This window comes from Lagenorhynchus albirostris, chromosome 4 (genome assembly GCF_949774975.1).
Source record: "Lagenorhynchus albirostris chromosome 4, mLagAlb1.1, whole genome shotgun sequence".
Taxonomy (NCBI): Eukaryota; Metazoa; Chordata; class Mammalia; order Artiodactyla; family Delphinidae; genus Lagenorhynchus; species Lagenorhynchus albirostris.
Genome location: NC_083098.1, coordinates 143660225 through 143676982, shown reverse-complemented (window position 1 = coordinate 143676982; position 16758 = coordinate 143660225). Strand labels below are relative to the sequence as shown.

Below are 16758 nucleotides of genomic sequence, written 5' to 3'. Positions count from 1 at the left end.
TCAATGCCACTAACCCAATTATCTTCTGTCAAGGTGACCCATAAAAATAATTGAGAATGGCATACCATTCAGTGTGCATTTAAGGAAACAGACCTCAATCTCTTTTTTCCCTAAAAGCACTACTCCTACAACAGGTCACTCATAACAAATGAGAGTAGTATTCTCACAGTTTAATGGAAAAAGTAACAGCAAACATTCAATTTACTTTACCCAAAAAAATTTCCTTGACACTTCTGCTCTTGCCCAAAGATAAACTCTAGTAGCATACAGGGTTTACAAGAAAAATAGGAAGTAGTGTATCATATTCAACAATTTCTTTCCTCCAAACATAAAAGGCCAGATCTATGTATAAATCAGCTTTAACACAGGTTTATGTCTAATCAAAATGGAATCTTATAAAAGCAGTCTTAAAGTATAACAGAAGATATAATCATAAGGAGTCCTGTTTTGAACCATTCAAAAGGCGTAAATGTACAAAATGAAAAAAATAATTTGCTTGTTTTTAAAACTCCCATGTAACGCTATCACTGAAGTTCATCCTACAGAATCATGGGAATAAAGCTACCATGATAAGATTCTTTTTTTTGTTTTGTTTTGTTTTGTTTTTTGTTTTGCAGCTCCGGACGCGCAGGCCCAGCAGCCATGGCTCACGGGCCCAGCCGCTCTGTGGCATGCGGGATCCTCCCGGACCGGACCGGGGCACAAACCCGTGTCCCCTGCATTGGCAGGCGGACTCCCAACCACTGCGCCACCAGGGAAGCTCTCTTTTTTTTTTTAAACCATAAGATACTTAATGCTGCTTTAATCAAACCCGTAGACTTAAAGAAAATTTTTAGAGAATTTACTTTTATTTAGGTTAAGAGAGATGCAAATACTACATACAGTATACTTTGAGCAAAGGTTTCACATCAATTCATTTAAAACAGGCTTTGTAAAACAACATTGTGGCAGACATGTTAAGTTCTCCATAGTAGAATCATAAAATTAAATAAAAATACATGTCTATAATCCCATCTCTGAAATTCTTGTATTTGGGGAGTTCTTGAAATTTCAGAATTATAAATAAATGGTTCCCTTGGTATGGAATGAATGCCATAGTATTCTGTTTGTCATCTTGCCTGTAACATGAACAAATGTTAATTCAAGATTAAACATAATAGTTTCAAAAATATTAGAATATTGTAGACTGTTAGCTTTCATTAGCAGCTAAATTTTAAAATATTAACAGTGTGCTACAGAAACAGTAAAGCAAAACAGGATGTAACTCAAACAGAATGAACTGTTCAAATCCTGTGTGCTAAATACTGGCACCATACACTGAGACTCCTGCTTCTAAAATGTCTAGGAATAACTGACACCAGCTCGTGCTCCTGCCAAGCATAAAACTGGTTAAGTAAATATGAAATAATTATTTTCAGCCATTGGACAAGAGCCAACACAGGACTGTGCTCTCAGAAGGGAAACAAGGTAAATCCCAAGAAAATCTTTTTTTTTTGCCTACAGGCATTTTCCAGACTGCAGAATAGAGAGGAGGAACACAAGTAGAACATGCCACTCTTACTGACCTAAACAGATATCTGAGACAGAAAATGCCTGAAGAGATGACATTTATGGAGCAGGGTATTAGAAAGAACTGTACAGAGATGAAATTTCAGAAATTTGTACAAGAGTTTTGGTCAAATATTAAACTGATCAGGTACACTGCAGAATTCTACTCAAGTTGGCCAAGAACAACTACCAAGTAGCAGGAGCTGAACAACTATGGATGCTTGTACATGGCTGGGAGATATCTGAGTTCCAAACATCCAGTTAGAGACTTCATTAAACACTCCAGGATTCATCAGAGACCCAGAAATGCCACACCTTGGGAATAAGGATACTCTAGAGCCACTTTTATTAAAGCTTAAAAACAAGAACAAGCTGATGCACAAGCAAGTTAACCATCTGCCAAAACAAAACTCTATTACAAAGGACAACAAGATCCAGATACTCAATATCCTAGTGTCTATAATACACATTACAGAAAAAAAAAATTATTAGAAATGTGAAGAAACAGGAAATTGTGACCCATGACCTACGGAAAAAAAGTAATCAACAAAAACAGATTCAGAAATAATGACAGAAGTAGCAGACAGACTTTAAAACAGTAACTATTAAGTAATTTTAAAAGATTGAAAGGAAAACATGAAATAATCAGAAAACAAACAGGAAATCTCAATAGAGAAATGGAAACTATTAAACCCACAGAACCAAGAATCTCAACAAACTCCAAGCAGGATCAACTAAAAAAAAAGAAAACAACAAAACAAAACAGCAAACAAAAAAAGAGGCACATCACAATCCAAATGCTAAAAAATAAGGACAAAAGAGAAAATTATAAAAGTAGTCAGAAAAAAGCCTGTATTCTAAAAGGTCTCCAATTATCATACCAGCTTCCACCTTAAGAAAGTAGAAAAATAAGAGCAAATTAAACTCAACATAAGCAGGAGAAACAAAAGAAAAAAGAACAGAAACAATGAAATAGAAAAGAGAAAAATAAAGGAAATCAGTGAAACCAAAATCTGGTTCTTTGAGAAGATCAATAAAACTGATAGGGCTTCCCTGGTGGCGAAGTGGTTGAGAGTCCGCCTGCCAATGCAGGGGACACGGATTCGTGCCCCGGTCCGGGAGGATCCCACATGCCACGGAGCGGGTGGGCCCATGAGCCATGGCCTGTGCTCCGCAACGGGAGAGGCCACAACAGTGAGAGGCCCGCGTACTGCCAAAAAAAAAAATTTATTAACTTACTAGGAGCCTGGCTAGCACTTAGTAGTGCCAGTGTACTGGAAATACTTTTAGTAGTCCTACTTCTGTAGAGCAGACAGGTATGGAGAAAGGGCACCTACAGTCTTTAGAGTCAGAGCTATAGCTATTTAACGTTTTAATTAGCTAATATTAAATAAAATTTAAAATTCTTCAGTAAAGCTCCTCAGTCACACTACCCACATCTCAGGTGTTCAATAGCCACATGTGACTAATGGCTAACATATGGAAATTCAGATGCAGAAAGTTTCCATCATCACAAGAAATTCTATTGGACAACGCTGCTCTAGAGTCTACAGTTCAAATCTTAGAAAACACTTAGACAGGTTTGCATCACTGGCTTAATTAAACTTATTAGAGCCTCAACTGTGTCACCTGCAAAATGTGGACATTAACAACCTTGCAGGGTTAAGGTGAGAATTAAATACAAATGTATATAAAGAACCTGAGCAAGCACTCAATAAAATGTTTAAACAAAGCACCACGGTAACAGTTACAGCTTAAAATATTTAGACCCAACACAGTTTGACTGATTATAGAGAAATCTGAAAGCAGAAACTGAATTAAAATATACAATCAAGAGGAACAAGGTGTCTATTCTGAGATGGTGTAAATGTTCTACATCTTAAAAGGGGCATAGGCTGTACTGCTTTATGACTTGTCAAAATTAAAAGAACAGTATGCTCAAGACAACTAATAGAACAGTACACTCAAAACGTGTGCATTTCACTGTAGGTAATTATACTTTAAATTTTTAAATGTTTTTTGAGAAGAAAACATAGGAATGCTGAAAAACTACCTTTATCCTCCCTTTCCTTTAATTCTTTTAGTTGGAGCTTCCATTTGCAGACAATATGCTAGCCTTTTATATCATACAATTTCTGTCAAACTATTACAACCTTGAAAACAAATCTTAAGAACGATTTTTCCCCCTCCTAGTTTTATACTATTTAAAAAAATAAGTTTGTCTTAATTCTATAGTAAACATCATCTGGTGCAAGGGGTCACACAGCTCTTGTTGGTACCAGTTCGCTCTACTGAAATGTTTTTAGCTATATTGAGCCAAACTCTATCACCCTCTAATTTCTGTTTACTGATTCTAGCTCTTAAGACTTCAGTTTTCTCTTATTCAAGCTAAGCATCTTTGTAATTTTAGCTGTTCCTTATATGAAAGTTTTAAGTTCTTTGACCTTTTGTGCCACCCTCAGAAGTCGATACAGTATTGTTCCCATACTTGTATATTTTATAAAACTAGTAAAATTTCAAAAAACTTAGACAATTTAAATGGGGTTGGGGACTTCCCTGGTGGCGCAGTGGTTAAGAAGCCACCTGCCAATGCAGGGGACCCAAGTTCAATCCCTGGTCCGGGAAGATCCCACATGCCGCGGAGCAACTAAGCCTGTGCGCCACAACTACTGAGCCTGCACTCTAGAGCCCGTGGGCCACAACTACTGAGCCCACACGCCTAGAGCCCGTGCTCCACAACAAGAGAAGCCACTGCAATGAGAAGCCCTCGCACCGCAACAAAGAGTAGCTCCCGCTTGCTGCAACTAGAGAAAGGCAGCGCACAGCAACAAAGACCCAACGCAGCCAAAATATAAATAAGTAAATTTATTTTAAAAATGGGGTTGCTTAATTTTTATTTTTCAAAATAAACAATCTTTTTAAAATCTGTCAGTATTTCACAAAACAAAAGGCACTTCAAAAATTTAAAGTAACAAGTACATAGTCTCAGAACAAAAGACAAGAAAGGTCTGTGGGAATTTTACACCAGTGTTTTTGAGGTGTGCAGCATTACGGAGTCGTTGGTCTTTCTCTCTCCTAGTTTTGGGTCCAGAAGCTAAAATTACAGATGAGGTCTTACTAGCCACAGAACTGAATGTGACAATCACCATCTGCTTTCTGGATACTAAAATCCTGTTAATGCATTATAAAACATGCCAGACTTCTCTTACCTTTCTTTTTTTTTCCCCCCAGCATTAAATTATGTCACTTGAGAAAAGAAAAGTGAAGGAAAATTTAGGATTCCTGCTTAATATGAGTAGAACTCTGCTATGAACTCTGATTGCTTAGGGATAGGACAAAATTCAATAAAACTCAAGGTATATACATATGATTGAGAGTCAGCTATTTAATAGAACCTCATAATTATTTCAATGATAAATAATCCCAAAGAGTTTAAAGAAAACAATGGAGTGGTCATGGGGACACAGCAACAAAAGTATAAGCAATTACCCAATTATATAAAACCTGAACTGCAAATTATCTTAAAGCAAGCACTATTATTTTCAAGCATAACACATAAAACCAGAAATGAATTATTTACAGGATAATGGCTGCCCCCTAATTTCTAAACATTACACAAATCCTCAGAAAAACAGGTTGGGGCTTCCCTGGTGGTGCAGTGGTTAAGGATCCACCTGCCAATGCAAGGGACACAGGTTCTAGCCCTGGTCCGGGAAGATCCCACTTGCTGCAGAGCAACTAAGCCCGTGTGCCACAACTACTGAGCCCGCGCGCCTAGAGCCCATGCTCTGCAACGAGAAGCCACTGCAATGAGAAGCCCGCGCACCTCAACGAAGAGTAGCCCCCGCTCTCCTCAACTAGAGAAAGCCCGCGTGCAGCAAGAAAGATCTAACTCAACCTAAATAAATAAATAAATAAGTTAATTTTAAAAAAGAAAACAAAAAACCATACAGGCCAAGAAAGGAAGCAAATAAAATCACCAAGAGCATTACAAAGAGATAAGACAACTAAAAACTCTAATTTACATGTAATTGCATAAACACTGAAGACCAGAAGTCCCATGTTCCAATGGGAACTGTCCAAAAGAAGAATACAGCAGCGTCCTCGTGGTGAGTGAATGGGTAATATTCAGGATTCATCCAAGTTCACCCAAGCCAGAGGTCAAAAGGAAGTACTGAGAAACATGATGGATGAGAGCAATGGCTACTGGGGAGTCAAAATGTAGCGGCTCAGAAAGTCTTCAAGACCAAAGGTGGCAGTTTTAGTAAGGCATAGCTTTGGAGAAGGAGACACCTTAGAAGGAGAAAGTATCACTTGAAGGTTTGATGGAGAGGGCAGCACTGAAGATCAAGGCCTTATTGAACCAATACAGAGCAATGTGGGACAGGGGACTTATTTTAAAAACTGCATTTGACTGTAGCAACAAAGAGGGTACTCTTGAACTAAGAGACTGAAAAAACCACCCAGCCTCACCCCAAAATAAAATTGTCTATATTGCTGGTGCAGTAAAACCCATCACAAATAACCTGAACAGAAAAAAGAACCCAGCGTCCATGCCAAGTTACTTACATAGTATTTTTAAAAGTGAAAGATTTGGGCAGATGAAAACACACCAAAAACCAAAGCGATAACACAGAGGAAAGATTCAACACTCCATCACAAATTAGAAATAAATAACAAATGAAGACATAAAAGAACACCTCAAATCAAATATTCAAAATTTTAAAGAGCAAACAAGTTTTAAAATAGGAACAAACTAAAGAAACAGAAAAGAAACAAAATCATCACAGAAATGAAGACTAAATTACAAGATGTATGATCTAAAAAGATAGAAAATAAGACTTCTCAAGCAAATGAATAACAGAGAAAAGAATTGAAAGAAACATAATATAAAAGAGATGCAAAGATCACTGAAGAATGAAACAACTGACCAGAACTAATATTCAAAACTGTAATTCTTGACTCAAAAGAAAACATCAATCTACAATCTGAAACCACAAGGGAAAATTTATCTAGAATAGTCAACACAGAGACATACCTCAGTAAAACAATTCAATTTTACAGATAAGAAAAATTCAAGTCTTCGAAAAGAAAGACCAAGTCATCAACAAAGAAAAGAAAGTCAGGTTGGCATCAGCAACATATAAGCAAGACAACAGGGGGGCAATTATTTTCAAGAAATATAAGAAGATGTGAATCAAGGATTTTAAACCCAGCCAAGCTGTCCTTCAAACATCAAGACACTAGGAAAACACTTTTAACATCTAAGACCTTAAGAGATTTCCACAAGGACTGTTGAGGAATCTATACTAGACAATAAGCTTCATCCAACCAAGAGATGACTGGGAAAACTTCAGAAAAAGGTCTGCTGTTTAATATTAACTACATTTAATTGTAGAATTAAATCTAAAACAAAGGTATTGATGCGGGTAGAATAGTACATAAAATGGCATGCTCTCACAAAGTAAAAATAACTTCAAAAAGTCAGAGGAAAAGAGACTAGAAAAAAAATTAAGTAGAATAAGCTCATTCACTGCCTCACACATAAGAAAATGGATTTACCGCCTGCCAATGCAGGGGACACGGGTTTGATCCCTGGTCCAGGAAGATACCACATGCTGCAGACCAACTAAGCCCGTGAGTCACAACTACAGAGCCTGCACTCTAGAGCCCATAACCCATAACTATTGAAGCCTGCGTGCCTCGATCCCGTGCTCCGCAACAAGAGAAGCCACCGCCATGAGAAGCCTGTGCACTGCAATGAAGAGTACCTCCCGCTCACCACAACTAGAGAAAACCCGCTTACAGCAATGAAGACCCAACACAGCCAAAAAAAAAAAAAAAGCTTCATGACATTGAATTTGGCAGTGATTTCTTAGATGTGACTCCAAAGGCACAGAAAACAAAAGAAAAAAGAGAAAAAGTAGACTTCATGAAAATTTAAAAATTTTGTGCATCAAAAGATGACACACAGGGACTTCCCTGGTGGTCCAGTGGTTAAAACTCCACGCTCCCAATGCACGGAGCATGGGTTCGATCCCTGGTTGGGGAACCAGGATCCCGCATGCCTATGCGGTGCAGTAAATAAATAAATAAACAAACGAACAAACAGGCCTGGGGGGAAAAAAAGACTACACACAGATGGAAGAAAATAGCTGCAAGTCATTCGATAGCCAGTAAATAGAGAGAAATCTTACAACTCAACAACAAACAACCCAATTAAAAAATGGGCAAGGACTTAATTAGACATTTCTCCAAAGACAGCATACAGATGGCCAATAAGCACATGAAAAGACAATCAACATCACTAATCATTAGGAAAACGAAAATCAAAATTGCGATAGGATACTATTTCATGGTCACTAGTATGGCTATTATGAAACAAAAACGAAAATAGTAGTGTTGGCAAGAATGTAGAGAAACTGGAACCCTTGTGCATTGCTGGGAACCACTATGGAAAATGGTATGGTATGCCTCAAGAATTACCATATGACCCAGCAATCTGCTTCTTGGTATATACCCAAAGGCATTGAAAGCAGGGTCTTGAAGAGAGATTTGTACACCCATGTTCATAGCAGCATTATTCCCAATGGCTAAAATGTGGAGGTAACCCAAATGTCCACTGAAAGATGAATAGATAAATAAAAAGTGGTATATAAATACAACAGAACTTTATTCAGCCTTAAAAAAGAAGGGAATTCTGACACCTGCTACAACATGGATGAACCTTGAGGATACTGTGCTGAGTGAAATAAGCCCGTCACATAAAGACACATGCTGTATGATCCCACTCCCATGCAGTTCCTAGAGGAGCCAAACCCACAGAGACAGAAAGCAGATGGTGGGTGCCAGGGGCTGGGGGAGGGGTGGTGATGGGGGAGTTGTTTAATGGGTGCAGAGTTTCAGTTTGGGAAGATGAAAAAGTTCTGGAGATGGACGGGGTTGATGGTTGCACAATGATGTGAATGTGCTTATTAATGCCACTGAACTGAACACTTAAAAAATGGCTAAGATGGTAAATTTCGTATTATGCATATTTCACCATAATTTTTAAAAATGGGGGGGAAAAGAAAATGGATTTATTTTATAGGTGACAAATAAAATAATAGCATAAAATTCACAATCACAGCATAAAATTCCCTCCCCTCCACACCCTAAGTAAGAAAAAAAGAGGACTAAAGGAATTTTTTTTGGCCACGCCACGTGGCTTGAAGCATCTTAGTTCCCTGACCGGGGATCAAACCCGGGCCCACGGCAGTAAAAGCGCCGAATCCTAACCACTGGACCTCCGGGGAATTCCCAGGAATTTTTAAAGGTATAAACATAAAAGTTTATAAAACATAAAACTGATTAAAACAAAAATATAAACCTTCCTAAATAACAAAAAATATACAAAAGCTAAATAATAATATTAAACAGAATACAAAGCATAACATAAAACCAAGATGAGATCAATTCAATGAAAAAGCTAACGTCCTTAACAGACTACACCTATAATAGATGTTTACTAATACATATGCTTTACCATTTACCAAGGACTTTTATACATATCTCAGTACCTGACCAGTGAGGTAGGTCAGAAAAGTACTGTTTCTCTCTTTACTCAAATTTACAAACTAAGGCTTAAAAAACATGAAAGATAAAGTAAAGCAAAGTCAGGATTAAAACCCATCATCTATTTTTCTTTCCACACCAGGCTTCCCCCATTGAACATCAAAACTGTTTCAAAATACAAATTGAAGAAACGTATAATATTTTATTTCCTGCTTTAAAAGTGTTACTTAGCCACCCCACAAAAATCTTTAGAATGAATTAGTCTGAAACTTTTGATACTCTGGGTACAAAGCTTCTTCTAACAAAGAAAATGTTTGAAGTTTAAGTCTCCTTAATGGCAGTGGCAACTAAGTTGCCAAAGAATGTGACACTATCTCAGATACTAGATGCAAGATTAGACACACTTCAGGGGACTTCCCTGGTGGCGCAGTGGATAAGACTCCGCACTCCCAATGCAGGGGGCCCAGGTTGGATCCCTGGTCAGGGAACTAGATCCCACATGCATGCCACAACTAAGGAGTCCACGTGCCACAACTAAGGAGCCCTGGAGCTGCAACTAAGGAGCCCACCTGCTGTAACTAAGACCTGGTGCAACCAAAATTTAAGAAAATAATAACAGACACACTTCAGAGTGAGGGAAGAGCTACCCAGACCCAGGCTGTTTGACCTCTAAGTAAGTTCAGGTATGGCCAGTTCCCTACAATACTAGTTTTGAAAACACATATTTGCTCCCACACAATTGATAATTTGACATTTTGAACATACTAAATTTCAAGTTTGCTTCTGTGGGATTTGTCCACCAGAAATACTAGATGAACACAGAAAACTGCACCCAGCTGAAACGAGCTGCATAGGCACGCACAACACAGACACATACCTCAAACATCAAAACTCCCTCAGTTCACCTTGTGGGTTATGAGGTGTTACAACTTTCTCTCAGATTTAAGATAACTTTCCTTCCATCACTTCATAATAATTCACCAGTTGCAATCCTTCTGACACCTACCTCTACAAGCAAACTTCAGGTCTTTTCCAAGGTAAAAGGCAGTATTTACATTAGAGTATTTCCATATTGGTTAGCCATTTTACATATGTAAAACTGTGCTATCATTTCTATTAGGTTCTTACCTTGGTTCCTAACTTGGCATCAATGAAGTTTTTAAGTGTTGTGCCGACTCCACTTTCCCCACAAGCCCTGTGGGTTTTATTACCTGATTTTGCATAGTGCACTGACTTTTAGGAACCCGTATGTTCTGATATAGCACAACTGACTGCATATAAAGCAATTAGAAATATACTTTAGACAATGTAATCATAAGTATTGCCTATACTTATTACCATTTCCTCAAAGGAGTAATGCAAGGTTTATATCAGCTAATGTGGAAAAAAAGCCTGACATAGAATCTGGCTCAAAATAGACAATCAATAAACATCAATTTACTTCATTTCCCTCTTCTTAAAGATTCTGACTCAGTTCCCAAGCACTGATAACCAAAGGTGATCTTGTAATCTTCAATGAGATCTCTCTGAAAAAAAGGGTACCATATATTAAGTGAAAGCCATTAACATAAGGGGAAACATTTTTTTTCTTAAATCAGAACCACCACCATGTGTGGAAGTACACAACCAGCCTGGAGGGGTTTTTTTGCCCCTAGGTCTATATTCTTTTCTTTTAAACACATGGGCATACTTTTTTTTTTTTTTTGGCTGTGCTCACGCTTTCTCTAGTTGTGGTGCGCGGGCTTCTCATTGTGGTGGCTTCTCTTGTTGCAGAGCATGGGCTCTAGGAGCGTGGGCTTCAGTAGTTGTGGCTCGTGAGCTCTAGAGCGCAGGCTCAGTAGTTGTGGCTCACGGGCTTAGCTGCTCTGCGGCATGTGGGATCTTCCCAGACCAGGGATCGAAACCGTGTTCCCTGCATGAGCAGGCGGACTCTTAACCACTGCGCCACCAGGGAAGTCTCTTAGGTCTATATTCTTAAAAGCAAACTTTCATCTCTCCTTTTATACACGATCAGATAAAACAACTCTTACAGATTACACAGAGAAATGCTTATATAATCTCCTCTATAATAAAAACAAACAATCTTTAAGATTAAAATTATCACTGAGGGCTTCCCTGGTGGAGCAGTGGTTGAGAGTCCACCTGCCGATGCAGGGGACACGGGTTCGTGCCCCGGTCCGGGAAGATCCCACATGCTGCGAAGCGGCTAGGCCAGTGAGCCATGGCCGCTAGGCCTGCGCGTCCGGAGCCTGTGCTCCACAACGGGAGAGGCCACAACAGTGGGAGGCCCACGTACTGCAGGAAAAAAAAAAAAAAAAAAAAAAAAAATATATATATATATATATATATATATATATATATATCACTGGCTTCAAATAAGATTATAATTTCCCCAGTAGGTTTTAGTAGAAATTTCAAATGATCTCAACTGAAAATGTGTTCCTATTATACTTACCAAAGAAAATCTCAGTGGAATAGAGCATATCAGATAACAAAAACATTAACCTCTCCATCATTTATTTCTATATCGCAATTTATATTTTACTTTTAAATAGACAAAAAGATTGCTTTTATTAAATTAAAATTTTATGGAATTATTTTAGTTCCAAATTAAGTAGTAAAGATACAATTCATATCTTACCTAAAGGGGAAAAACCACATGCAACAAGTTAAACTCGTTTTTTTTAATGTTACAACTTCAATACAAGTTTGTACAGCGTGCATCATAAAACAGCTTAAATGTAAATGTATAGCCAACATTCCAGGGAAATTCCCAGAAGTCAAGAATACAGTCACAGGACTTCCCTGGTGTCCACAACTACCGAGCCTGCGCTCTATAGAGGCTGCAAGCCACAACTACTGAGCCCGCGTGCCACTACTATTAAGGCCTGTGCACCTAGAGCCCGTGCTCCGCAACAAGAGAAGCCCACGCACCGCAATGAAGAGTAGACCCTGCTCGTCGCAACTAGAGAAAGCCCCCGCGCAGCAATGAAGACCCAACGCAGCCAAAAATAAATAAATAAAATTAATTAAGGAAAAAAGAATACAGTCACAGCAAAAATTGCCTCCCCTCCACATCCTAATATATATACTAACAACCATCACTCTTTTAAATCTCTTCACTTGTTCTTCTTACCATCAGCACTGGCAGCTGACATTATTTCTAAAACCATTTTTCACTAAGAATCTTAAGTTTTTCTCTCTTCAATAGGGCTACTGCCTACAAATAGAGAGCAAAGTTGTATTTAGATGTGGCTGCTGAGGGTTGGCTACAGTCACTGACTAGTTAAGTGGCTTGCTCTGCAACACCAGCTTCCCAGCACACCTTTCCCAAATTCCAAGAATTCAATTTGATTTTTAAATTTTCTAAAAAACACTCACAAAGCAACTCTAAATTACAAATGTTCTCCCTTCTAACATGTTATATTCCTGTCTCATCATATCATATACACTGGTCCTCACCCCTGACTTTGTGTCAGAATCAGTTTTAGAGCTGTATGAAACTACAGATGACTGAGCTTTACTGCCTGATACAACAGGCTCCTCATGACAAACAGCCTCGTTTAATCCAGATACCATTTCTCCTCCAATGCTAACACAACCAAAAAAGAAACAATAAAAATTTCCTCTTATGCTTCTGTGATGGGAAAAAGACCATGTAAACAAACCTAATACCATGATTCATTAATAAATGAAACTTCCAAGGTCTCACCGGGTAATACAGGTTCTGCCTGATACCCTACAATTACCTCATATAACAATGTATTCTACAATGCCAAGGCCCAGCTTAACTAACTCCCTTCTCCAAAAGTCTTTATGCAAGCACAAAATCCAAAGATTACAATTTCTCTTTCCTGCCCTATAGTCACTGTCTTAACACTGATTTAATGCAAAAATATTTCTTGAATACGTATCATGGTACGTTATTCTAACTAATGGGGGTATAGCAATTAACAGAACAAAATCCCTATCCTCATAAAACCTACGTTTTAATTATGGTAGACACGTGATAAATTACTTGTATACATATGTCAGATGATGATAAGTGATGAGAAAAATAAAGCAAGGAAGAAAGTAAGAAGGTTGAGCTGAAGAGGACTTCTGGTTAAGGAAGACCTCAATATAACATTTAGAGGACATCTGAGCAGAATTCTAAAAGAAATAAGAGAAGAAATGAACTATGCCGTTATCTGGGGGAGAAAATTCTGAACAAACAGTCCTTTGCATATGATCCCTTCTATAACCTAGCTTTTTATGTCCAAAAGCACTTTTTTGAACAAAGAAAATATATTTGAATCAATGCTAAGAAATGCATTATCAGAAGCAGAAATACTAAAGGAAATTAGAATGCACACTAAACAAAGAGATCCCTTCTGTTAAAGTTGGTTGGCCAGTAGCTCTGCTGTCCACCAATCATACAGGGCACCACGTCTGCCTCTGTGGAAACTGCTTTTAACCAGTCTTCGAAGTAATACTTGGGATGGCAACTCTATACCATCAAATAACTTAGTTTGTGTAATCCCCAATAATGGCCAAGACTGCAAGGCTTTGAAATACTTGCATAATCAAACGTTAAATTCAGTTCCCTATTAGCTTTTGTCTGCTTCTCTGCACATATCATGTTGTCTATTACAAGTGAAAACTAAACTGTAGTCGTTCTTTTTTTTTACCAGCATATTCTATTCTAGAAATAATCTGCACAAACAAGTATTTTAATCTACTTTTAACCTCAAAGAATCATGTCTTGAACATTTCAGGTTTCTAACACAATAAAGCATTTAAAAATATATATCCTTTGTCAATTTATATAAAAACATATACTTCTGTGTTCGTTCATACTATATCCATTCCAGAAAGGATTTAGGATAGAAATCTAAAAGAAAACAAACAAATCAGTGAATTTGCCACATTATCAGATTTTTATTCTCATAAGATTCTTTACAGACTTTTAAAAAAAGTATTTTGTGAGTTTCATAAGAATGTAGTGTATTTACATTATATCAAAATTGCATTTTGTTTTCTAATTCACTTCTTTTTTTATTAAGATTTTTTTTGATGTGGACCTTTTTTTTTTTTAAAGTCTTTATTGAATGTGCTACAACACTGCCTCTGCTTTATGCCTTTGCTTCCTGGCCGCGAGGCCTGTGGGATCCTAGCACCCCTGACCAGGGATCGAACCCACACCCCCTGCACTGGAAGACGAAGTCTCAACCACTGGACTGCCAGGGAAGTCCCTCTAATTCACTTTTAAACAAATTTATTCTAGTTCAAACATTTGATTACCTACTGTATACAGAAGAAAGGGGACTTCAGAGCAGGTAAAACTTTGTTTCCATTTTTTATTTTTTCTTTGTTATATTCTAAACACTTGCAGTATGGGTAAAAGTATATTAAGACCAATTTCAAGGTCACTTTCCTTACTCGGCTGCAAAACTATTATTGTCACATAGAAACTAAAGTCAGCTGACCTTCCTATGCACATATGGAAATCTACTTGTTAACAATTCCTAATTTTAATTTCATCTGCAACTAAGTCCAACCTAAGTATCATTAACTGTAGAAACAGCACTTTTTCCAAAAGCAATAAATAACATGAAATAATTTACCTACAACATTTGTAGGTACCTACAATATGTGTAGCCACCTAACAATTACTACAACTCCTTTTACCTAACAAAGAACTAGGCAGGTGTGGTTTAAGTGCCGTGGGAAAAAAAAAGTTTCAGGACTTCCCTGGTGGTGCAGTGGTTAAGAACCCGTCTGCCCATTCAGGGGACACGGGTTCGAGCCCTGGTCCGGGAAGATCCCACATGCCGCGGAGCAACTAAGCCCATGCGCCACAACTACTGAGCCTGCGCTCTAGAGCCCGTGAGCCACAACTACTGAGCCCTCGTGCCACAACTACTGAAGCCCGCACGCCTACAGCCCGTGCTCCGCAACAAGAGAAGCCACCGCAATGAGAAGCCCGCGCACCACAACGAAGAGCAGCCCCCGCTCGCCGCAACTAGATAAAGCCCGCGTGCAGCAACGAAGACCCAACGCAGCCGAAAAAAAGTTGCATTCCTGACCCTTACACTAGCTGTTAGCCTTAATCTCAGGGTGTTCCTTAATCTTGAGACATCTTGAGACTAAATTAAATTAATTAAAATTAAGAATTCAATTTCTCAATCACACTAGCCATATTTCAAGTGTACAAGAGCCACATGTGGCTAATGGCTATCATAATGGAGAGAACAACTACTCCTTTAAAAGTTGTAAAAGTAAATAAATTGCTGTGGTAGAAAGGTGCTATAGTCCTACCTACACTCCAATTAGTCTTGAAACCAAAAAAAATGGCAATAAGGACTTCAAAGTAACTAAGAGTTAACACCGTATTGGATGCAACTTTCCTATATGTTTCCACACGAACTAACTAAATCTGTAGGCATATGGATATTTTTGTAAAATCAAAGTTAGTTCAGCATGGGTTACTTTCCTTTCTCTAGAAAACCCGGATCCTCAGAGCTGTTATGAGTTTCAAACAAATGAAATACATTTAAATTACAAGAGGAAAGAACTAACACTTTCGTACACACACTCCAAATTTGAAGTCTTATGTCTGGGAAATGCAGTTAATCCTTTCATAAAGAAGTGTCTGCACGAAAGTGGCAACCCACACACTAGATGCCAAACAAAAAACGTGCTACAAAGTATCAACTATAGCACCAAAGCTACAAGGCAGATGTTACAGTGTAAACAGCCCCTCCAAACATCATCGCATTTACGGTTATTAAAAAAAAAAAAAGCAAACGGCAAACGTGAAATGCAGGGAATTATCGAGCCTGGGCTAGCGTCAAAAAAATCCATTTCACAAGTCCTTATATTCTCTTTTCTCTGCTAATCACTTCTTGCGTCAGTGTTAATACACTTCGGTCTACAAGAAAATCTGTGTCCAGAACTTCTCCGAGGAAAGCTCTTAACTTTCCACTTCCTACTGGACCGCCCCCTCGCAATGGGCCCCACCTCCCAAGGAGGGTGATGTTTCCCGCTCGGAAGCTAAGAAATAAATGTGTCTCCCCTACTCCTGAAAGGAGGTAAAGAGGCCGAGAAGCTGCAGATCTCAGCATTCCTACTGACTCCATCGAGGCTGTCGTTTAGAAGCCTTCCTCTCCTCTTCTGAACGCCTTTCTTCCTTCCCTCCTCCCAGGTCATTCAGTGACCCCGAGCCGGGCGGGGACAGGTGACTCCCAAGAGGAGAGGAAGAGGGAGGGACGGACGATGGAGGGAGAGCCGCGCTTGGGCAATGAATGAGCTGTGCCGCATCCGCACCACCTGTTCCTTCCAAGGGTGCCACCCCGGCCTGCCGGCAGGCTTCCCAAACCACCCGGGCCACCGCTCCTACCCGTGTCGCCCGCTTCCCCGCTGAAGGCCAGGCCTCTGTCCCCTTCGCTCAGGGCGAATGAAAACCGGCCGCTTCGAAGCCAGGAGAATGGGGCCTACTCCGGAACAACGGCCTCCGGAGCGTGGGGACGGGAGGAGGAAGCCCGTGGCCCCTGGCGCGCGGGCCCAAGTGAGAACCCCGAGGAGGGGACGAGGCATTGCATTCGGCCTGACTAGGAGCACGAAGGCGGGGTCCCGGGCGGCGGTGGCCGGGTGCCCCTGGACCGAGGTTAGGGG

At 39.3% G+C, this 16758-nt stretch overlaps 1 protein-coding gene and 1 long non-coding RNA gene across 7 annotated transcripts in view; both read right to left on the bottom strand.

Annotated features, from left to right (window-relative positions):
* NAA15 (N-alpha-acetyltransferase 15, NatA auxiliary subunit) overlaps nucleotides 1–16758 on the bottom strand; it is a 75502-nt gene that overhangs the window by 58328 nt on the left and 416 nt on the right. The window lies entirely within an intron of this gene.
* Nucleotides 873–16515, bottom strand: LOC132520044 (uncharacterized). Its single transcript, XR_009540423.1, has 3 exons — nucleotides 16164–16515; nucleotides 10544–10628; nucleotides 873–1118 (listed from the first exon to the last, which is right to left on the bottom strand). It is a non-coding gene; the product is annotated as an uncharacterized LOC132520044 (long non-coding RNA).